At 41.5% G+C, this 25365-nt stretch overlaps 1 long non-coding RNA gene across 2 annotated transcripts in view; it reads left to right on the forward strand.

Annotated features, from left to right (window-relative positions):
* The window catches only part of LOC138065656 (uncharacterized), a 1053146-nt gene that overhangs the window by 390292 nt on the left and 637489 nt on the right, over positions 1–25365 (forward strand). For both annotated transcript variants that reach the window (XR_011138763.1, XR_011138764.1), the window contains exon 3: positions 18643–18730. This is a non-coding gene — a long non-coding RNA (uncharacterized lncRNA). The remainder of the gene's footprint in view (positions 1–18642; positions 18731–25365) is intronic.

The following is a 25365-nucleotide window of genomic DNA, read 5'->3' on the forward strand; positions in this document are numbered from 1 at the left end:
CCCTCTTTATGCATTGCCTTCTCCAGAGTTGTTGGTAAGCATTTCCTTCATGGTGCATTCATGCCACAAAGAGTTAATGCTGAAAGCATCTTCACGCTGATACGTGGAAGAGGGATATTTTCAGTGGAAAAGGAGTGATGTTGCCTTGCCGGCATGCCGTCTGTGGCAGCCGCTCTGAGGTTGCTCTGCCTCTGCTGGCGTGCCCTGGCCTGCTCAGACCTCTTGTACATGCAGTACAAGACCTGCGCATTAACAGGAGAGCATTTGCTGCTACAAATTTAAGAATATAACACTGGCTGCCCTTCTCCAATTTCAGTCATCCTCCTCATCGCCAGCAAACAGGTTTCATCTCCCCCAAGTGCTTTACAACGTGTGGTCTTTGTGTACAAATAACACAAATGAGAGCCTGAGTTTGTTCATTGGCGCTGTTGTAGGTTTTCTGCATGCACCTGATGACAATGTCACAGCCATTTTGGACCTGAACCATCTATGCTGCCTCCCATTTTTGCAGCCAGTACCTTCAGTACAATGCACTGCTAATAAAACCCAGGAGTGCTTTCCACCCTCTTTGCACAATTCCAAACAGTGAGATCATCTGTCAGACAGTAGCAAGCACGTGCTTTCCAGCCCCTCATCACTTTTACTATTACACTTTTAACATAAAAGAAACAACTCCCACAAGCTTCCTTGCGTTGTGCACTGAACTTTTCTTTAAGATAAAGGAATTTGCATGCACCTTTTAAATAAGGAAAATCATTATGTGAAAATAATTTATGGAAGAAGTGATTGGGATAAATTCAGTCCAGTCTGACAGTGCAATTAATTCATGTAATCAAAAAAATTGAAAAAAAAAGTCTCATAGCCGGTACAACATTTCACCTCACGGTAAGAAGGGAAAAGAGGAAGGGGAGAGTTCTCAAGACTCCTCACCTAAATTTGCCTAATCCTTTGGTTTATCACATGAACGGAACAGCCTGGTGCACGACAGCGAACAATTCATTTCCACTCCAGTGAATACAGCAAGAGAAAGTGCCCTTTTAATCAGGCAGATTAAATAGGAGCTGTTTCATGCCAAATCGGTGACTTCAGCAATTATAAAAGAAGCTGGACGTGGACATGGAAGCTGTTCCAATTAGTTCCCATTACTGAGCTCTTTGGAGCAGTATGTGAAAGCAGTAAGCAAATGGAACTAGGAACGTTTGTGATATGTTTTTTTCATTTTTTTAAACACTCTCTTAAAGAAAATTAACAGTAGCTCTTTCAGTCTGAAGTGAATTCAGATGATCAGGCCTTCCCGTGCTCTTCTGTTATCTGTTGTTGCTGTTGTTGTTTTTTCCCCCTAACTGACGGCTATGACTTGAAATTTGATTCTGCCTGTTGATAGATGTGTAAGATGTGACTTCCTTCTTTCACATTTACGTAACAAATTATACTGTATTAGGCTGTAGCCTAGTGTGAAAGGTCTGGACCTCTTTGCTTAACGCTTGTTGACTGTGAGGATGTTGATGAATAGTTTTTGCATCATTTAAACCCTGAATGCCTCCAAAAAAGAAGGGAAAAGGCTTTGGAGGATATTGTTGTGCTGAGGTAGGTTGCATTATACTCCAAAATGTTACACTGATCCTTCAGGGCTTTGCAGCTTTTCACTATTGGCTCCACTTCTTAACTGATTCAGATCAAATGCTCATGGTAGCTTGCGATCAATTGTTATGTTTCTCTGGTTAAAAAGTTTTGGATTTTAGCAGTCATGCTCTTTTGAAGGCAATATAACATAATATGCATCCTCAACCACATATACATGTACTTTAGCTACCTTTGTGACATTCCCAGCACCTGTGTTGCCAGCTAGATTTTCTAAACTGTTCCAGCTCAGCTCATACAGGGTAAAGGTTAATGTGCAGGGAGAATTCACATCTAAGAAATAACAATACCCTTTTTTGAGGGTATCATCAGTTTGATATTTGGCATGGCCACATAACGGTCAAGGATCTGGGTATGGCCTAGAAAAGGATTAAGGAGCGCTGAATTCTTGCTGGGGCTACAACTACCTGCCCGTAGCTTGAAGAGTTGATTGAGATTTTGGCACCGTAGACCTGTAATTTGTTATGAACATCACTGACAGACCAAGGAAAAAAGAACGGAAAGCTCGTTTTAAGGGAATATATTTTGCAATCCTGAACTGTTTACTTAGCATGAGTATACTTATGCTGGTAAACTAAATGTATCAAGGACTACCCTCAAGCCCTGAGGCCAGCTGGCAAGGCACAGCCCATGTACTTACGGCAAAACCTTTTTTTCCTTCAGATTGACTGGTGGCAATAATCTGGCCCGTGCAAATCTCAGATCATTCCCAGATGTTGTTTGGAAGAGTGTTTTCTGGCTTGGGCTAAAACTGCTGCAAGAACTATGATAGTAACTTGATGGTATGGATGATGTTGGTTCAGTGCAGAGCTCTGACCTTGTTTGATTTAGGAGTATAGATTTGTCTACCAAGCGGCCAAGCAGGGTCATCTGGGTACCCATATTCACAACGGTCTCACCACTCAGCCTTTCCTAATAACTTTCAGCAGTCAGTCTCATGGTACAGCAGCAAATCCCATTGGCTTTTTCATAAGCGGTTTGAATTGGTTGTTATTCTTGGTTTTGGACTCTACTGTCTTTTAACATGTGGTCTGACCAAATTTTGCCTCTCTTTCTTCCAAGTTATGATGCGTCCTTCATGCTTACTGTGACGATAGCAACACTGTCTGCTTTAAAACATCTAATGCAAAAGCTGCAACCACTCTTGCGGTTATCTCCCCAGTCCCCCAGTTTAATTTAAACTTTGGCTCCTAACATATGCTTCAGGTTGCTACCTTATCATCATCTGTTTACTATTCAGGTGGTCCTCGTGTACCCGTACACTGTCCCTTCTGCTACATTTCCTACCGACTCAAAAGTCGGAGTAGTGGCAGACGGCTCAAAGCACCCACTCTCCTTTTCCCTTGTCCTTCCTCCTTTGCTATTGATGTTCCCGTTCCTGGTATAACAGACTGACAAGAGAATACCTCTCTGTAAATATACGTTTACTGTGAACTAAATAATTGTGTCCCACTGTATTTTGCCAACAACGTCATTTCAAAAACAGCAGCAACAAAGCCACACTGCCAGTCTCAAAAACCTCACTGAAGCTTCTCTCTTCTTCATTCATCATAAACATTAGCAAATATTTTCCTATGAATGTAAAACTAAATTTTCTTTTCTTAGCATGATTTACTTAACATTTTGGGAAGTAGGAGGCTGTTTGTTTGTTTGTTTGTTTGTTTTTCTGAAAGTCTATGTTGCAGAAATGTGCAAACAACTATATTGCAACCTGTTGCAGACAGAAGTTTGCAAGGTCCAGTAACGATTACTGTCCCATATGCCTAAACCTCATTTTTGGCCCAGCTGATTTTGAGAACTAACACAGAGTTTTCATTAGGGAAAATACCCTGGGCTCAAAAAGGCAAGTTTAACCTGCCCCATATACTGCACAGGTGGGTTAGGGTCAGCACCACTGCAAGTGAAGTGTAACCAACCCTTCTGTAAAAGGAGTCCTTTTCTTGCGGCAGTTATGAATGACAGCAAACTACAAGCCAGGTATTTACTGAGCTCCTTTCATGTTCGGTATGCATAAGGAAGTCACACTGAAGATTCTCTCTTGAGTACAAATTTCCTTGTTTTGCCAAGACCTTGTACAAAGTGAAGAACTGGCCCAGCATCTTTAATGCAAAGATTGTAGTTGTAGATATTTTCAGCCCTTGACTACTATCCTCCTGTGCTGCACTACACTCCAGGTTTTTATGAAAGCTTTTCACAATGCTGCTGTGATAGAGGTGCAACATTACTTCAGCAAACTAGTACTATTGCAACTTCATTTCAAGACCCTCATTTCAGAGGATTACACCTCCGCTATTTGAAACTGACCTGCGCTAGAATTTGGCAGGCAGCAGATCAGTATTGGATAATTGTCCTTATTTGGAAGAGTGTGTTATGATGAGGTAGTGCTAAAGAGTATGGAAAGTGCTAATAACCAAAGTCGTCTCCAGTGGAGTTGCAACACTGACTGGTAATTGTATTTAAGCCCTGTTTGTTGTGGTTTGATCCACATACCCTAAAATGTACCAAGCTGAGCATCTGCTCCAGGAACATGCAGAATGAAAACGCAGAGAGCCTTCCCTCTGAGAGGGGAATTCTTGTAGCTACATAATCCCGCTCTCGCAGTTTGGCAGGAAAGGCTGAAAACTGGGAGGAAAAGATATAGAGCGGCTGTATCTTTTCTATGCAGCACGGCCCTCAATACTGCAATAAGCCTGGCAATGCCATCAAACCTTTCCCCCTCCACCCCTGAATTCAGAGAGTGGAGGACAGTCACCAGCACAGTTATAAAACATAATAACAACCTGACTGGGGACTTTGAGTCTAGTACTGAATAATATATAATAGGATTTAGGAAAGACACTATTGGTAGAGCTGAGCTGAGCTGAGCTAAGCTGAGGCGAGCTGAGCTGATCTTCTCAGCAAAGCTGAGCAGGCTTTGCAAGAGTGGGCAGAGCTCATAAAAGCAGTGAGGCTTCTGCATGCCTGGACATAATGTTTGCTTTTACCTTGCTTCTCAAGATTTCCTTTGAATGTGTTGTGGGCGCCTTCCTTCTGTAGTGGAGCAGTTTGCATTCTTGACATAGGACATCTGTATTAGATGAAGAATGAGGGAACGCAGAGATAAATAAACTTATATATATTCGTTGTATTTGATTTGATGCTGCTGGAGACACCCTAATATCTGTCTTGCAGAACATGATGAAAGAAATCAACTTCTAGCAATACATATGTCTTGGAAGTCTTTATTTCTGCATCTTTAAGTCTTTATTTACTCTGAAGAAACAGTGGAGGGAGATGGGCAGTGTTTGCTTTAGCATTAATTTGATTTGAAGAGAAACAGGGAGAAGTGTCCCAAGTCTGTTAGTGAGAGCTAGCACATTAATACTTACAAGGAGTGCTGAGTCCCAAAAATGCCTGTAAAAAGGAATATCTGAATATCCTACGTTCCAGTATAAGGGATATTAGAACATGGAACATAACATGCCAAGTAGGATAATGAGACTACCTAGGATCTCGGAAGACGACCTCAGTGCTTTCCTTTACTCAGGCTAATATACCTTGCTTAAGCTTGTAAAGGAAAATACTAATTCAGCTATACACTGGCTACTCCCTAAACTACCTTCATTACATCTCATTTAGGTATCACATAACACCTAGTATCCAACACTATCATTGGTAATGCTGAAAGGTCAAGGGAAAAATGACTGAAGATAAAGATTCTTCTGCTTCGGTGAATGCACATACCAAATTTTATTTATACAAACGGAAATGATTTACATGTTTAAGGCTGCAAAATGCATTCAAATAGACCATGGAGAGAATTTGCTGCATTCTTTGCAAAACAGGAACTCAGATGGTCTATAAAGCTCTGTAGAGACACCTGATCTGTAATAGAACAAGGAGAAATTACCTAATGTCACAAGTTCATTTACGATTTGAGTCAATTTTTCTAGTGAGCGCAGCCAACAGAGGCAGCGAACAGACACAGCAGTTTGCCCAGCAGTGTCTGGGCTCTGCCTGGGCCTTTTGTGGGCCTTGTTGGAAGTTGTGGAGACTTTCTGGGGACCCCCGAGGAACTAGACGGTGCTTGCTGCTAGCAGGAAGGGAGAGCTGGGCAAGGACTCCTGCAGGGGACCTTGACCTAACTTCTCCTGGGAAGTTCTAGCTAGGTGGGACTGCTGCTAACAAGCTCTCTGGGCTGCCCTGGTCCGAGGGAGTTGGGGCTTTTGTTTCAGGTGGCTCCTGATTGGGTGGGTCAAGCACCCTTGTGAGTCACTGCTAGGCAGAGGCCTATATAAGAGCCAGGCCTAGAGCACAGCTCCCAGAGTGCAGTGAACAGATGCAGCAGTTTGCGCAGCAGGGTGCCAGAAGGCAAAGAAGGCACCTCTCCATTTTGCACAGTGGTGTGTCCTTCCCTGGGGCATGGTCATGACACGCAGCAGAGCACATTCCCCAGTGGCTGCGGGAGGTGCTGCATCGGCTGTGTCTGAGGCTTCAACCCAGACAGACCCTCAGACAGCAGATGCAGCTCTGCAGGTGTCAGGCTGCAGGGAGTGCCTGGGGCCTCTCCGTGAGGCCTGGGCTGACAGTCAGCTCTCCTGCATGAGGTGTGCTGTGGTTGACCAGTTGCGTCACCAGATAAAGGAGTTACGGGAGGAGGTTAGTAGGCTGCGTAGCATCCGAGAGGATGAGCGGGAGATTGACAGGGTATTCTCGGAGACTGTGCAGCTCCGGGAGTCCCCTGCCCCCACTGCAGTGGAGGTGTCAGAGGGCTCAGCACCGTGTGTAAAGGTGCATCATAATGCTGTTGAAGAGGGCTGGAAGCTGGTGACCTCTCGTAGAAGGAGAAAGGCTCTTGCTCCTCCTCAGGACTTACCCTTGAAGAACAAGTTTAGCGCCCTCCAAGCCGAGGAGGAGCTGGGCATGGCTCCAAGGGAGGCAACTGGCCGGGCAGGCCCTGTGCCATGCAGGAACCCCCGGAAGAAGCGGCGAGTGATTGTTGTGGGTGACTCCTGCTGCAGGGGACAGAGGCACCTATCTGCCGACCTGACCTCTTGTCCAGAGAGGTTTGCTGCCTGCCAGGGGCTCGAATAAGAGATGTCGTGGAAAGACTGCCAAGGCTTGTCCACGCGTCGGACTACTACCCTCTGCTGATCTTCCATGTGGGTGCTAACGACACGAAAGGCAAACTGGAAACCATCAAACAGGACTTCAGAGCTCTGGGAATGGTGGTCAAGGGTCTGGAAGCCCAGGTTGTTTTCTCCTCAATCTTGCCTGTGAGGGGAAAGGACAGGAGGAGGAATAGACGAATTTTCCAAGTTAACAGCTGGCTGCGCCGCTGGTGTTGGCAACAGGGCTTTGGTTTCTATGACCATGGAACGCTGTTTGAAGATCAACAGCTGATGGCGAGTGATGGGATCCACCTTACCAAGCGGGGCACGCGTGTCTTTGCCAACAGATTGGCCAGCCTGGTACAGAGGGCTTTAAACTAGGCAAGATGGGGGAAGGGGAGTGGTATAGTGGCAGGGGAGTCAGTAAAACACCGCTCGAGTCAGGATGCCTCCAGCGGGTGCATACAACCAGGGGAGACAGCTATGGGACATGGCTATGGAGGATCCTCTTGCACCTCTTCTGGGAAGCCTGCGTGCTTGACTGGCTCTCTGAAATGCCTGTATACCAATGCACGCAGCATGGGGAATAAGCAGGAAGAGTTAGAGATCTGTGTGCAGTCGCAGGGCCATGATCTCCTTGCAGTTACAGAGACATGGTGGGATAGTTCACATGACTGGGATGCTGTCATGGATGGCTATGTGCTTTTTAGGAAAGACAGGTCAGGAAGGCGAGGTGGGGGAGTTGCTCTTTATGTGAGGGAGCAGCTAGAATGTATGAAGCTCTGCCTCGGGGTGGATGAAGAGCAAGTTGAGAGCCTATGGGTAAGGATTAAAGGGCAGGGTAACATGGGTGACACTGTTGTGGGGGTCTACTACAGGCCACCTGATCAGGAGGAAGTCATCGATGAGGCCTTCTACAGACAGCTGGAAGTAACCTCACAATCACAGGCCCTGGTTCTCCTGGGAGACTTCAACCACCCTGACATCTGTTGGCAAGACAGCACAGCTAGGCACAAACAGTCAAAGAGGTTCCTGCAAAGCATTGATGATAATTTCTTGACTCAGGTGGTGGAGACGCCAACGAGGAGAGGTGCAATGCTAGACCTTGTACTAACAAACAAAGAAGGTCTAGTTGGAGAGGTGAAGGTTGGGGGCAGCCTTGGCTGCAGTGACCATGAGATGGTGGAGTTCAGGATTCTACGAGGAGGGAGCAGGGCAATGAGTAGGATTGCAACGCTGGACGTCAGGAGAGCTGACTTTGGCCTCTTCAGGGACCTACTTAGGGGAATCTCCTGGGGTAGGGCCCTGGAGGGAAGAGGGGTCCAAGAAAGCTGGTTCATATTCAAGCGTCACTTCCTCCAGGCTCAGGATCAGTGCATCCCTCTGAGGAAGAAGTCCAGCAAAGCGGGCAGGAGACCTGCATGGATGAGCAAGGAACTCCTGGCAAAACTCCAGCAGAAGAAGGAAGTGTACAGAATGTGGAAAAGGGGACAGGCCACTTGGGAGGAATACAGGGACGTTGTCAGAGCGTGCAGGGATGCGACAAGGAAGGCTAAGGCCCAGTTGGAATTACACCTGGCAAGGGATGTCAAGGACAACAAGAAGGGGTTCTTCAAATACATCCACAGCAAAAGGAAGACTAGGGAAAACGTGGGCCCGCTGCTGAATGGGGCGGGTGCCCTGGTGACAAAGGATACAGAGAAGGCAGAGTTATTGAATGCTGCCTTTGTTTCAGTCTTCACTGCTAAGGCCAGTCCTGAGGAATTCCAGACCTTGGAGAAAAGAGAGGAAGGCTGGAGAAAGGAAGACTCTCCCTTGGTGGAGGAGGATCAGGTTAGAGATCTTTTGTCCAAACTTGACATCCACAAATCCATGGGCCCTGACGGGATGCCCCCACGAGTGCTGAGGGAGCTGGCGGATGTTATCGCTAGGCCACTCTCCATCATCTTTGAAAGGTCCTGGAGATCAGGAGAGGTGCCTGAGGACTGGAAGAAAGCCAATGTCACGCCAGTCTTCCAAAAGGGCAAGAAGGAGGAGCCAGGAAACTCCAGGCCTGTCAGCCTCACCTCCATCCCTGGAGAGGTGATGGAACAGCTCCTCCTGGAGGTCATCACTAAGCATGTGGAGGACAAGAAGGTGATCAGGAGGAGTCAGCATGGATTCACCAAAGGGAAATCATGCTTGACCAATCTGATAGCCTTCTATGACGGAATGACTGGCTGGGGAGATGAGGGGAGAGCAGTGGATGTTGTCTCCCTGGACTTCAGCAAGGCTTTTGACACTGTCTCCCATCACATCCTCCTAGGTAAGCTCAGGAAGTGTGGGCTAGATGAGTGGACGGTGAGGTGGCTTGAGAACTGGCTGGATGGCCGAGCTCAGAGGGTTGTGGTGAATGGCGCAGAGTCAAGTTGGAGGCCTGTGGCTAGTGGTGTCCCCCAGGGGTCAGTCCTGGGTCCAGTCTTGTTCAATATATTCATCAGTGACCTGGAGGAAGGGACAGAGTGCACCCTCAGCAAGTTTGCTGATGATAGTAAACTGGGGGGAGAGGCTAACACACCAGAAGGCTGTGCTGCCCTTCAGAGGGACCTGGAGAGGCTGGAGAGGTGGGCGGAGAGGAACCTCCTGAAGTTCCACAAAGGCAAGTGCAAGGTCCTGCACCTGAGGAGGAATAATCCCATGCAGCAGGACAGGCTGGGGGTTGACCTGCTGGAAAGCAGCTCTGCGGAGAAGGACCTGGGAGTGCTGGTGGACAACAAGTTAAACATGAGGCAGCAGTGTGCCCTTGTGGCCAAGAAGGCCAACGGTCTCCTGGGGTGCGTTAGGCAGAGTGTTGCCAGCAGGTGGAGGGAGGTGATCCTGCCCCTCTGCTCAGCCCTGGGGAGGCCTCCCCTGGAGTCCTGTGTCCAGTGCTGGGCTCCCCAGTCCAAGAGAGACATGGCACTCCTGGAGAGAGTCCAGCGGAGGGCTACCAAGATGATGAGAGGTCTGGAGCATCTCTCCTATGAAGAAAGACTGCAAGAGCTGGGCCTGTTGAGCCTGGAGAAGAGAAGATTGAGAGGGGATCTCATCAACGTGTACAAGTATCTGCAGGGGGAGTGTCAAGAGGATGAGGCCAGCCTCTTCTCCGTGGTGCCCAGCAACAGGCCTAGAGGCAATGGGCAGAAACTGAACCACAGGAAGTTCCACCTAAACCTGAGAAAAAACTTCTTCCCTGTGAGGGTGACAGAGCATTGGACCAGGTTGCCCAGAGAGGTAGTGGAGTCTCCTTCACCGGAAATATTCAAAAGCCATCTCGACACAATCCTGGGCAATATGCTCTAGGTGCCCCTGCTTGAGCAGGGAGGTTGGACTAGATGATCTCCAGAGGTCCCTTCCAACCTAAATGATTCTGTGATTCTGTGATTCTGTAGTGAGGCATTATTACTGCCCTAGACATACATATTACTAAATGATGTTTGCTTCCGTTGTGTGCTGCAAAGATTTTATTTTCACTTTGTCTCTGAATGTTGATGGCTCCGGGGTTAATTGAATGAAGGATATGCAATAGAACTGCTGGAAAATGAATTGCTGACAATCAGCTATATAACTAGTTTTGAAAGTGTATGCATGTACTTCTGCCTCAGTGTAGTAACAAATAAAGTGCAAAGAAGCTACAGTGTTATAGCCTTTTCTACATCTTGTCAGCAAATTTTATAATACAGTGGTGGTGTGTGTGTTTCTGAATCATGCAGATAACACATGCCATGAATAAATAGTCTGGAAGCATAAATTGTTTTCTTCCGAGTCTTAATTTTCACTTTTTGTCTGCCAAAGTCATCAGCGTGCATACCTTGTATATAGGTTTTTGATTTTTTTTTTTTTTTGGCAGTGTTGTTGTTGTTACTGAGTGCTTAGCAAAGCCAGTCCTATCACTCAAACAACTGGCAGGTGGCTTGTTCTACAGATGGATAAACAGTAGCACATGTTAAACTGCAAATAGCTAGAAGATATGTTTTGTCGCATATTTTTTTGACCATCCAGCCATCTGTCTGCTTTTCCTTAAAGTATGACCTATGGTGGCTTGACAGTGAGTGGAAGTGGTGTAGTATTGATAATAAGGTTCTTAATCATCCTCATAGCATCCCAGTGAAACTGTATTCACTGAGATTTAAATTAGCTGGGCAGATGCATAGACTGGGAAGTAGTCCAGGTACTCTTTATATATCAAAAGGTTCAACACGAGCTACACTAAAAAGTGTGATCCTTGACTGTACTGTTATATCAAGTAGTAATAAAGAGTAGCTTTGCCTGACACAGTTGTCTAACAACTCAGACACTTCATGAGCAGAAAAATTATCAGTATTTAGCACACAGAGTCCTGTTTCTCAGTTTTCAGGGCACTGAAATTTCTGCCCACATACTCCCATCATGATATAACACTTACATATCTACAGTAGTGTTGGTTAACGTACTGAGAATTCATCTAGGTATCAGGAGCATGCATTCCCAAAAGATATATGAGCTTTAAAATAATTCTTTTGGACAAATTTACTGAAGAAAATTTAATCTGGGGCTATTAAACACAAAGACACCACCTGTGACTCAGGAAGTCTTTGATACGTGGGAGCCTGGATGAGTGTGTATAAGGAAGTATCTCCATATAACTTTACTGGTTTATACTGTTCTCTAGTATATATCCTTCATTATATAACCTAGGGTGGTCTATGTCCTTTGAGCTGACCTAATACCACTTTAATTTATGGTATGGTATGATATGGTATTTATTTCTTTCTAAAATTCCACTGCTGAATTACGGTGTGGCAATAATCAAAGTATTATGCATTATTGCTTTTATTTCTACATCTGTTGGACAATGTGGCTTCTGGGTCAGGGACTATCTCCAGCTGTGTATTTGTCCAGTGCCTGGCAGAACGGGGCCATGATCTTACAAGATGGCTTAGGATGTTAACAAAGTATAACTATTTGCTCATAGGCCTTATATAAAGCCTTGTAGAGTGACCTCTCAGATCTGTTATGAGAAGAAAATATAATAATTAAGTATTGTTTCAGAAATTTAGAACTTTTTTGCCTGTTTGATTCCTGTTTTTTTTTTGTTTTTTTTTTTAATCCTAATGTACCCCATTTAGCTAAACGTATGATGAGGATCTGGGGAAGGGAAGATCGGTTGTCAGGAGAGGACATCTTTTTCAGAACTTCTCTCTTTCTATATCTTTCTTCAAATCTTTGTCCGTAATTTTAGCTAACGAAGTTTCTTGAAAAACAGGATAGATTCAGTGTAACACATTGTTGAAAATATAATTCTTACAGGAGAGCCTTACTACAAATTTTAACAGTGTCTGTAAAGTAGCATAGTAGCGCCAGGACTTTGGAAGCTGATGGATAGACCGCATCCTCTTAGCTCCAGCTTTTCTTTTCTTCTCTTTCTCTCACAAACCTATGCCTAAAACGGTCAGTCAGTCATACAAAACTGTGAAAAGCAGTATCTGTGGACACTATTTTTCCTTCAGTTATTTATTAAATAAAAGCGTATTAAGTAATTACAGATTCACAGAATCACAGAATCACAGAGTGGTTGAGGTTGGAAGGGACCTCTGGAGATCATCTAGTCCAACCTCCCTGATCAAGCAAAGTCATCTAGAGCACGTTGCACAGGATCGCGTCCAGGTGATTCAAAGATTGGACTTTAAAGAGCTGGTTGTCCATTTGTGTTGCGGTGGTCTAATTAGCTTCTGTGAAAGTGCTCAAAATGGTAGTACCGATCAGGGGAACAGGTTTACGCTGCAAAAGCCCAGTACAGCTGCACTGAGCAGTGCCTATACCCTCTGTGCAACTATCTATCTGTTTGAAAATTAATTCTACCTTATCAGCTTTGAGATCCATCCCTCCACGATACTTCTGCGTCAGAAAGGACAGAACACAAAGGAGCACTGTCAGCCTCAGAAAAGAAGTTAAGCTATTTCATATATTTAGCTTTGAATTCTTACGCTGAACATATATTCACGTTTTCCTCTGTGCTCACTCTGAGGGTAAACTTCACACACTGGATAAAGAGAACTTTGGATCTTTAAATCAAGATGTATCCCATCCATGCTTTCAGAGATGCTTGATCATCAGACGTGACCATGAAATCCCATCTGTAAATGTTTATGCTTTGAAACAGCTAATCACCTCTACATTAGATAACTCCTTTCTTTTCCCCCTGTGTGCCAGGTAGCTGGAACTTTTAAATTATGCATGGAATGGGTCAGTGAGATTTCAAGTTGTAAGGAAAATGTATGCATTTAACAATTAATGAGGTAAAAAAGAGGCTTCGATTAAATTGTTAAGAAACATTACAGAGCATGCTAAAGTTTAAAACTGTTATTTAAATTGCTGTCTTAGGTCATTAAGTATATTTTTCTGTGTTCAGAAACTCAGAAGCTATTAAACATGTTTGTGGAAGCAAGAAATTGGGCCATTAAATTCTTTTCTTTCCCACAAAAAAAAAAAAAAAAGATAAATTTCAAGGCTTGGAGAGTTTTTGATAAGACATCTGGGCAGCTTGGAGTTCAAGCTAATGTGGGGTCCCTGAAATCCCTTTAATATGTGTGGATGATTTTCTACATGTGAGTTTTTCCTTTCGAACTCAAAGGCTCTACCAACTATGTATAGGAATAATTTGCAGACTCCTGGGTTTGCTGAACAGAGACTTGATTACATCTTCTATGCTTCTCTGAATGCAAGGTCTCGATTGTTCCTGGATTCCTCCCTCTCCCTCCTTCCTTGTCCCGTCTCCAGTCCAAAGAGTGCACTGATCCCACCCTATGGCTGTGAGAACTGAATGTGTCTGAGGTAGAGGGCTGAGAATTTTCTTATTTATGCCCAGTTCCTCTGTCTTTCCTTTACTCTCACTGAGGAATAGAGGTTGTGCAAACCAAGGTTTCAAAGAAACTGAAATCCCATTCCAACAGAAGTCATGGAGAGTAAGCAAGAGAAGCAACCGAGATTCAGTTCTAATCTTAATGTAGCACTATAACATTGCTTCCAAAGTGTATCACTGCTTCCCAAAATTATGAAATTAATCTCAATATTTGTACATGTAACAAGTATAGACTTCTTCACGTAAATGAGAATCACTCTAGCAATTGGAACAGACAGTAAATCGTACTTTCATGACCTGCTCCAAAAGCTAAGAAAAGACAGTGGTAATTACCTTATCTTTTTCACTTTTCACTTCATTATCTCTATTAGCGTTGAGGAAATTGGCACCTGAGAACATGTGTTTCTGATCTTGTTCATATTCAGCTTTTTGAAAGCAGAGGAGAAATTTAAAAAGAAATCTGTTCCACAAGGTTGCCAAGGCTGAAGGATGGTGCTCAAAGGAGGCCTTTGTGAAAAGATAGATTCTGTCTCAGACGACTGGATAGGCGCTCAAATGCTGCAGTTATCAGTAGGATCAGTTACAAAAGTTGACTTTGCATGAAATTTTAGGGGACTGAGAAAGTCTGATTCTACCATCTTAATGACAATTAAAAAATTACTTTGCTACTTGCACTGTTCTTGAATGTCCAAATCGGTGCCTTTCCTGGTTCCGTGCTTAAATTATAGTTTTAAGAGTTATATAAATGTATGGATAGACATAAAAACTCAAATACCCTCTGAATGTTGTCATGAAGCAAGCTAATTTTCTTAAGATACTTACTCCTTTAAGTGCTGGGACATTGAGAAATGACACAACACAGAGAAGTGTATCCACCTTCCAGTCAAGTCCAGAAGATCTTCCCAGGAAATTCTGTTGTATCATGAAACTTGGAACTTTCGTAATGATTTCAAATTTTATAAACTTGGTTTGATTTCAGAAGGAAGACATTAGGCTCTATTAAAACATTATAATCTGACAAAATTTACATTGTGATAGTTTCTTTATCTTATACTAGAATACAAATTTTAAAGAATTTGAAAAGCAGAATCTTTTTTTTTCAAATGTGTGGGGGTTTTTAATACATTTTTCTTACTGTTTTTCTCTAAGTTCACTTTCACTTTGCAGCAGAAATATAGCTTTTGGTGGAAACATTTAGGATTTTTGGAGATTTTTGTATAAACAAACTCAGCTTCTAGATTAATTTTCTCCCTGATCATTCCTTTATCTCCTTTTTTGTCTTTTTTCCTCCATAGAGGAAAACCTCACTCATACATGCAAGTCATATCATTTTAACTGTACCTTCATTGTCAAAGCAGTACAGTCCTCTCTTAGTGAACTTAGCATGGAAACAGTTCATGCCTACTTGTGGAAGTGCGCAGTGCTATGCCCAATCACAGTGCTTCAGTTACGTCTACACAGTTTCTTTTCTTTTTATTCTCTTCCCTGAAGGAACTCTTGGATAACAAAAACTCCGTGCATGCCAAGCATGAGTAACATAGATGGCATTTCTCATCTCAATGACGTCATCCTTAAGTCATCAAAAGTTGAATGTCTTATCTAATCTTGTATTTTCGTTTCCCTCTGCCATAGACTGTATAAGTCAATAAATATCATAATCATGAATGGTCCTCTGGAGGTACCTCTCTTTCCCCATTAAAGAACTTAGCCTGGATGCTTCTATTTGCAGTCAGAATATTTCCTTTGTGAAACATCACAGGGAAATTTTGGTCTCTTTAATCACTGCTGTCAATTTCCACAAGTACCTACTGTTGCACTTCTCAGTGAAGGCTCTGTGAAATCAATGGCGAGAGCCCTGCTGATGGCAGCGACCTTTGCAACATGCTGTGTTACAGTTTTCCTTTGTAACAGGATCATGATCATCATTTATGGTATTTGCACTTTTGTCTTGGTCAATAAAGGAAACGAATACATTTTAATTTATTTTCAGTCAATTTCACTACATGAGTCTTCTGTGTTAACAGCTTCAAGAAAAAATGTATTTAGTTATTCTATTTTAATGGTTGTACAAAACAAGGACAGTGTGGTTTTAAAAAATATTTATGGGCACTACATTGACTTTTCTGCTCATCAGTCAGTCACGCTGTGATCAGCTGCAGAGCAAATTCTTCTATTTCCGCTGACGGTAGGATTGAATTCTCTCCTATGAATACCTGTACTCCTCTTTGTAGGTAAACTGACAAAAATGTGCTCTGACCATTTTCTGTACAGCATTTATGAAACAATGACTTAAATATTTAATTCTTCTAAGCATTAAGTAAAATATGCAAGGACTTGACTAAGACTATGTCCAATCACTTTAATGTGTCCAAATCCCAGATGTCCAAGGTTGGCTGCATTTATAGAAGAGAGATGTGCCAAGATATTGTGTTCCTGCGCACAGGTTAGCTGGATACATGTACTGACAAGATTAATTACAGACCTCTGAACCTGATATGTTTTCTTAATATCCAACATTGCCTTCATTTCCTCATTCAGGCTGAAATATGAGGGTTGCTCTTGCATAACTCAGCAACATTCTTCTCTGTGGGTGGCACTGTTTTTAGTAGTTGTAAATGCCTGTGAATTACTAAAGTGAGTGATATGAATCACAGCAGTTTGTTTGGAGTTATTTCAGTGATTATAGAATGAAAGAAAATAAGACTCTTTCTAAAATGTCAGAATATTGAAGAGGAAATACCAGTCATATAATTTCCAGCATAGTATAAATCATTTTTTCTAGCTTTTATTTTTTGCACGTTCTCTGTATTCAGTGGATAATAATATAACATGCAGATTCCCTTTATTAGTGCTGTCCAAATTCACTTTTCGTCTTGCTGCTCAACGTGTTCCAACATTCCCTCTGGAAGTTGACACTTCACATTTTTTTTCAAAATTTAGTTTAAATAGAATGCTAACTCTATCTCTTCTTTTGTAAAACTACACATATTTAGCAGCTGGCAGTTAATGGCACATTAGCTGTTACAGTTAACACAGTTAATGGCTGCCAGTAGCTGGCACGTATGAAAATACATTGTGAAACTTAATATGCATAACAGAGTACTCCAAAACTGTGAAATGGTGAAAAAAATTGAAATACAAATTAGCTTACATGAAATTTGCCCATTTTTATTGTCCTCTGAAATAGGAAGGAATTCAAATGTTTGTGAAAACATAAGGTCCAGATTTATTCTCTCTAACTACATGTATCTATTGGAGGTGCCAAAGCTAAGTAGGGACATAGCTGCCCTAGGGCCTAAATAACTGCCTGTATTGTCAAAATCGAGAGGCCGATATCCCCAGGAAGCTGGCCGGTCAACTGATGGTCTAAATCACCCTCTGGAAACACTGGAAAAAGTATACCTTATTTTGGAAAAGATATCTTATTTATGAATCTTTCATTGGACTTAGTGAGTGTTTCATGAGCCCCAAGATAATGGTCATCCAACTCTTATAGGCTATAAGCGTTCTCCCCTTGCGTTTTGATTGCTTTATTACAGATTGATTGCTTTATTTATTATTCTTTTTTATTAGCTCTCAGCCTCATTTTCCTCTTAAACCTGATCTCACTATCTTAAAAATAGGATGTACATGCTGTTGGATAATATCCTGCACAGCAGAAAACAAATAGGGATCTCATGAAAATCGTAGAGAAGAGTACCACTTAAAAGTAGTTATAATTATAAAAGAAACTAGGACTGAAAGAGTTTTGAATAGGACCTGGTTTGAGCAGGAGGCTTGAACTGAACGATCTCCAGGGGTCCTTCCAAAGGAAAATGCTCTATGATTTTGTAATTCTGTTGAATTTTGAAATTTTGCTTTGAATGTCTGATTCCAATGTCTGAGAACCTTAAATGTCCCTAGGTAGACAGTAAGACACTAAAAGCAGAAAAGATTTGAAAACACATCCACTCATCATTCAATAAAATAAGGGGGGGGGGGGGGCAGCTGCATCCCCAGGATTGCTCCTGAAGATCCAAAAGAGGAACTTCACTTACTCTTGTCATGATTGTAGAGTTCTCACCAAATTAGTGCTCTGAAATGTAATTAGATTGCCTTATGGTTTAGGATTAGTAGAATGTTAAAGCTTTGTTTTTAAAGCTGATTGATTGTAAATTTTCTGATGATCTAATTTCCTGTTGAAAAAAATTCATTTTCTCTAAAACAAATTATTCTGTTGAAATATGCTAATTCTAGTAAAACTTGTATTTTGAAAGGTTTCTTCTGTCCAGAACTGAGTTTCCATATATGTGTGTAAAAGACAGATGAACTGCTGAATTTCAACCCAGATCAGTTAATCAACTCACTGTTGGAGCGCTTAAATATCAAAGACCAATGCTGAAGTCTCAGATGTGAAATAAAAGCAACAGAACTTGATTCTCCCTTAACAATCTAAACACTGAAGGGGTCTATTCCCTTTTCTTTACTCTCCCCAGACTAATACAATTTTTAGTTTCTGTTAGTAAAATTGGATATATATGTATATTTTAATGCAGTCCTCTCTTACCTCTGTTTGGTATCTCTTGATATTAGAAATAGGGAATTATCTCTATATACTACACTAGCAAGAAAAGAATCATAACTTTATAAGAAAATTGCCTTTAATATTTAGTCAGTAAGGCTTCAAGATATTTGACCCCAAAATTAAGATATGACATGCAAAATATATTTTTTTGGTAACTGGAGATATTAAAATGTATTAATTGTATTATTCTTCCTTTAGCTCCTCTAAAAGCAAATTAATAATAACTTAATGTCAAGGCTAAACTTAAACTTTGAATATTTTTTACCTACACTGCATTCTAAATTCTGAATAAATTCTCTAAATTCTCTTTCTATTTCTTATGTGTGCAGATAACGACAAGATACGAAGCTAATATATGTCTTGTAGGTGTCTGTGTAGAAATCATAGACGAATGCAAAGTTCTGGATCCCAGTCTGGGCTGTTCTGCGCTATTATTGTCTAAACATGACAGATTCCCTCTTCATGTGATTTATAACTTGTCATTACAGGGCACTGTAGTCCTCCAGACGACATTAATCTATCGATGGCTCTGAAGTGAAGACGTGATTGATGCAGTTACAGACACTGGTGACGTAGGTAGGCTTTTATTTTCTTTCCAAACCTTTCCTACTGAAATTCATAACTGTACTTAGAGGGAGGCCACAAAACAACTCTACGTCTGAGAAAAGGGACACGAATTTCACTGACACACCCATTCGTTTTAATAATCTTTTTTCAGAACAAATCTCCTTTTTTTGAGTTTGCTTTTGTATCTTTTAATTAAACAACAACAAAATCCTGTTTGACTACTTTATCATATTATTTTTAACAACTGCTAGGTATTTAGCTCTAATCCATCCTGAAATGATTTCTCTTTTGCATTTGTTACTGAAATGGATATAAATCTTGCAGCACCTCTCCTTCCACTTCCCTCGAGGATTTTATATAGAATTTTCTTATATTGTTACAAGGAATTTTGACAAAGGTACCAATAAAGTGATTATCCTCTCTTTTTCTAAAAGTACTGATGCAAATGGCACTTAGGGAGTTAAAGATATGAATAAGAGTCAGTTTCAAAATGTTGAAGTGTTATATTTATACCTCTAAGATACTACTGGGGTCAGTAATGAACTTCCACACTATTCTACACTATTCCTCCGACAAGCATATCCCCTACATCTTCCACTTAAATACTAAAATAATTGGTACATGCAAATAAGTAATTCTTGATTTAGTTTTCCAGAAAAAAGAATAAACAAATTTAAGACTGAAGGGATGCATTTAGTTTAAACTTTCATGCTATGATATGGTTCTGAGTTTCAAGACTTCATTTTAACGAAAGCAGCAGTTAAAAGGAAGACGTCATAGCTGATTTGACTGCTGCGAGTTTTGAACTTATTAGACAACATAAAAGGAGAAATATACTTTTTCCTGCGTCAAAACATGCCCTCATTCACCTACAGTCTGAGAACACACTTCTACAATAAGTACAGATGGAGTCATCTTTAAAATCACAGGGATGGCACAAAAAGAAAAGACAGGGAACAGAAAAAGCTTCCTGAAATGTAAAGCTCCTGTCAGAAAGGTTAGATTTGCTCTGAAAGAAGACGAGCTGTAACTATTTGCAAATTAACCCCACTAAGGAAAACAGTATGAAAGGAGTCCCAAAAGCTAAGGTAAAACACTTGTAATTGCATAACGATCTTCTCCTTTACACGCTGCCTTGTTACGATCCTAACTCTGTCATATCACTGCCTGGTTCCAGCTACGTTCTTATTACCTCTAAGAGAATAGTTTATTTCCTATTAAATGTACCTATGTCTACAGTTTGCCTGGTGCACGCAGGAATGTTGTCAGCCTAAATGTCACTGTTCTGCAATATTGCAGAAATGCAATATTTCTCAAAAGCTATTTGTTAAAAACAAAAAGCACTCCTGCCCCCCCAAAAAAGTCCAGCACACATAGTAAAAATACATACCCGCTGTACGTGGAGACTTTCGTAAGTCAGCGCACATTTGCAACAGACAGAGATGTATTTTTGGGCTGGAACCTGGATGACTCTTTCAGAGATATTCCCAAAAAGTAACTTGAGGCTAGACTCCCAGGAGGCCTGCTTTAGTCAGTAGCTGGAAGGAGATTCCTCTGGGAAATGAGGAAAGAGTCAGAGCAAGAGCTTAATTTTGAGTATTGCCTTCTGGAGATGCTGATCTTTCCCCACAGACTGCAAAAGAACTCGTGAATATCCATCTCTTTGGAGCTAAAGTAAAGACCTTGGAGATCACCTCTGTTTTGTTTTCCAAGAAAGGAAAACTATCCTGGCATATAAGAGTATAAGTATCTCCCATTGTTCAGATCACAACGATAAACACGATGGAGGTAGAGTTATCAATAATTTTATGTTTAACATTTCAATTTAAATTGTTACTTTTAATTCTACTTATAAAGCTATTGAGATAATTCTCTATCTTTTATATTTGACATAAGTACTGACCTATAATATTTTTAATGAATTTCAGGTTGTTAACTCAGGTTCATAACTGTGAAATCTTCCCGTGTCCCTTCGTGGGTTAGAAGTTTACATTCTTCATTGACTTAAGCATTTTCTATATGGTGAGGGTTAGTGAAGACTGGTTCTTGTCCTTACATTATACGTGCATGTTTAAACATGTTTCTCATTCATTTGGTAGAAAACCTGTCATACTTCATTTAAAATTTCCGTTGAAATTTGAAAAATACTCATCCTGGTAATACTAATACTAATTCCTGGTGAATGAATAATCAAAAGCAGACTTGTCTCATATTTAGATCCTGTTTATACAAAATCTTAGAATGGTAGAATAGTTTTCACTGGAAGAGACTTGCGGAAGTCAGCTGATCCAAACTACTCAAAGATCAACTTTAGTTAGATCCAACTTTAAAACGAGAAAATGAGCTAGCTGTTAACTATTGTCTTTTGCCTAGAATGAAAAATAAAACGTGACCTCTATTTTTTGGATTTTTTTCTTAACGACATAATTTAAATGCACCAGAATTACTTAAAAACTTAAAGCCCATTGTGTTCGAGGACTAAGTTACCTGTGAAATTAGAATTTAGGTTTCCTAGGCTCTTGTGCGCCGTTAGAAATAATATTCCTTGGCTTTTAATATATAAAAGAATAGCAACAAAAAATCCTATAACTAGTCACAAATGATTCACCTGGCTCCTTTCCAGCTTCAATATAAAAAATGAGCAACAGGATGGGTACCTGAAATGAACTTGAAAGATTAACAAGTAAAATGCGCAAAGGAAACGTTTATTCTTCAAATTAGCTCATGTCTCTGACAAAGACATGGCAAGCAGAAATCTATTAGTTTCTTTAATGAAAGCAACTTGACATTTTGACAGCCAGAGAAGCCAGCCATTCCTAATGAAGCCACTGATCAGTCCCTTTTCTGCTTGTAATACTTTAAAGCTTTTATCTGTAGTTAAAGAAACTATTGCTTACTGGAAAACTTAATGAAGAAGTCTGCAGTCTAGGCCAGTACCTTGCGATCTGCCTTGAGGAAGATGTAGAAGCTACAACATGTAATTCCTGTAATTCCTAATTTGGAGAGATCTCACAGTAGCTATAGATGTGTCCTCCTTTGACGCCCCTTCTCCGCTGTGTAGTAGTGTACCCATGGTCATGCCTGGGCTCTTTTTTATTCGATAGTCACTGTGATTGTCGGTATCTCATGGTAGACGTGCCTGGGTCAGAGTATGGATCCTGAGATAGTGAAAGAATAATACCAGAAAAATGACAATTTGTCCTCCTCAGAACTTTCCTCTTTTTGCAGCGGCCAACGGTTCCGAGATAGCTGATGTCTGCACAGTGAGTGGAGTCTTTTCGGGAGGCATTTTGTTACTTTTGTTGGTAAAAGGGTTATGTCTAGGAGACTTTTCTTAAGGGAAGTACCTATGCTGGGAGTAAGATCCACAGTACTGTGAATTCTTGGGAATATGCTATTGATCGTCCTTTGCTTTTAACTCATTTACACTGGACTTTTCAATTGAACTATTTGTGAAGACTATAATCATCTGTATGAACTACAGACAGAGAAAAAGATGCTGCTATACCCAGAAGTTTGGATTGGAGGCTAACAGCATATTGGGATTCTGTGTTGCGTACTGGAAAGGAACATTTGACTCTAGCGCTAATTAAATATCCGTTCTAAAATGCAGTGCCTGGACTTCCGACTGGTTTCTTGTATGGAAGGACAGGAAAGATCTTCTTCGTTGTAAATGGAAGAAAAACTAATTAGTGTTAATTTGTGCGGTGGGTGTTGAAACGGCCAAACTCTTTTTCATACCAGTTAAACATACTAAGACAAAGTACTGTGCTAAAGAAAAGATTTCTTTACGGAACAACAGCAATAAAAAAAAAAAAAAAACTTTTTTAGCTTATTCCATGGTTGACTTTGGAGGATTATCCTAATTTATTCTCATTTTGTTACTTACAATGATTAAGTTATAACACAGGGCGGCGGAAGAATTTGCAAGCCCAAAGCACAGGCTAGCATGTTATCGTCACCAGAGATTACCCAAATGAGAATAAATAAGAGGTGACGTTATCGACACATCCGGATTATCCAGCAGGGCAAGCAGCCCTGTTATTTAGCAGGCGAAAAGAAGGGTCTTTGATTCAGTGATTGCATTCAGTATATTAAGGATGAATTACGACAATCACGTAATAAATGAGGATGGTCAGAGATACAGCAAGAAGCCAGGCCTGAAAAGAAGGAAGCAGAATAGCGAGGAGAGAAGCCGAGTGAGGCAAAGCTAAAAGGGAGAGACATACTAGGCGTGTTTGAAAAGGGGCAGCTCTCCTGGCCAGGACTAATAGACATGACTGGTGATTTGTGGATGCTTTTCCTTCCTAGACACCCAGGAAAATTATCTTAGCTGACCCTGATTTTCAGTGACAGATGTTTCGCGTTTCCTGTAGGACACGGTCTTAGGCTGAACACCTTAAATCAGAAACAAGTTGCTGGAGAAACCTAGGCTATTGTATACGTTATTTGTGAAGGAGGTTAATATCCTACTTCCTGCAGCTTAATTTTTGAGGTCTTGTTCGTGTTGATACTATACTGTGCCACGTACTTGCTTATGTGAGTGTCGCACTTTGTATTTTAATGTATAAATGAATATTGAAATGAGCAAAAGGTTAATAAATAAAAATCTTTGCAGAAGCTGGCATTTACTTACATGACAGTTGTGTTAATTGGGAGGTCTGGAACTAATTCAGGGCTGCAGAGAAGCAAAATTTCATTACTTTCTTTTTTTCCCTTTTCTTGTCTTTTTTTTTTGAGAGTTGACACTGTGTGGCAGTGACTCATATATCAAGAAGACTTCTGCTCTTTTCAAGTAGGAAAAAAATTATAAGTAGCAGAGCTCGTGAATGCAATTAATGTGAACATTGATGAAGCAAGCTAGGTGAATGCAAGCATATGTAACTGGTACATAATTGCTTTTTAATGCTCTACCCTTTGATTCCGCCTTTCTGCTGAATATTCTGGTACAAGGTCATTGTGCTGTCACTGGGGATGAGGATGTCCCAAAGGGACAACATGTCAGGCACTAGACGAACTGTGACCTTTTTTTACACCTTCGCTACTCTGATGCAAGTCAGGAGCAATATTCATTCCGATGTCATCTCCCTGCTTTGCGCTTTGTAATTTCACCCTTACAATGTCACCATTGTTGGCTTATGTTGCCTGAATTTGTCAAAGACGAGGAGGATACAGCTACTGCAGCAAAGCCGAACCTGCCTCTGTCTCCAGCGCATATAATCTCCTCTGCTGCTGCGGGAGGGGTGGAATTCTCTTATTTTGGTGGGTTTTGTTGGGTGTTCGTTCCTTGTTCTCTTCTGCTTTTCCTCCATGGGTTTCCCACATCTCAATTAAAGTTGTACTCATGTTCCTATGTCTTTATTCCTTTCTTCCCACATGCATTGAGGTTTTTTTTTTTTTTTGTTCCTATCCTGAGCCAAATAAACTGCATTACAGAAAAGCAGCACTGAATATGTGGCATTACCGTAATCCCCTAATTTCACCTCTGTGTTGTAAGATCAGAGGAGCTGCTGGGGGGATCTGCTGCATGGGGACAGCAGAATTGTCTTCGCTCTTAGCAGTCCCCGAGGAGTGTGGAGAAACAAGGGAGTGAAAGACAAGGCAAAAGTGGGGAAAATTTCGTCATTTACCTCGCAAATATTACACAGAGCCAGGGAAATAAGGGTGGAAAGAAATGTATTGGTTAAGTTATATGCCCCAGAAGACCAACCAACAGATTTGCAGCCAGAGTATGTGAACTTTGGATGCTGAGCAGTGATTGAGGATGAAGGACGCAGGGGGGACACTGAGGCACAGTGGGGAATGGGAGCGATGTCTCTATTAGCTGTTCTTTTGTCGGGGAGAGGAAGCGGGAACTGTGTTTTCCCTTTTTCTCTGACAATTCTTACAGAAAAATCTAATGAACTCTTTGTGTGATGCAAAGTTCAGGGACACATTTTAAAGCCTTTCACTGTTAAAACCACAATTAATTTTTATCCGTCAGATCTACACACAAATTCCTTGCGGCCAGCCAGCAAGGAGGAGGGAAATTTGAGGAGAGACCACTCAATTCCCACTCCCCACTCCTGGTACTAACCACTAACCTTTCTTTTCAATATACAACACTCATCCTGCATTGCTTAAATTGCCAGCTACCCCTAGAGTAGGGAGACAGCTTTATATAGCACCATCCTGAGCTCGGAGCATCTCTCAAAATGCTTTGCAAAGTAACGAGGTTAAACGGGGATCATGCTGTGGCTGTGAGTACAGGGAAGGGCCGTTACGCATGAAGCGGCAAGGGAGCTAAGGCTCATGCCTCTCTTTAAATCTGGCAACTTAGTTTAAAATCTGCTCTGAGTGGCCAGAGCATTGCAATGCTTGTGCTTCGAGCAGAGACGGTCTTGACCTTTTTTGCAGCCAATCTTACCCTTTTGTAAGATGAGCAGAGAAGCAAGAGCTTCTGTGCTGGGAAAAGATAATAAAAAATTACCGTTATTGCAATCCGTGCTGTTAAATTACATGTAGTTAGAATGACTAAGGGTAGGCAGCTGAGTGACTTTATGTCACAGTCTTGGTGAGATGGGTCTGTTTTATGCTCATTTTTTACTGCACTCCCCAAAATATTGTGGGCAGAATCGCTGAGTTCAGTTAAACTCAATGAGCCA

The sequence above is a fragment of the Struthio camelus genome, chromosome 1 (assembly GCF_040807025.1).
Source record: "Struthio camelus isolate bStrCam1 chromosome 1, bStrCam1.hap1, whole genome shotgun sequence".
Lineage (NCBI taxonomy): Eukaryota > Metazoa > Chordata > Aves > Struthioniformes > Struthionidae > Struthio > Struthio camelus.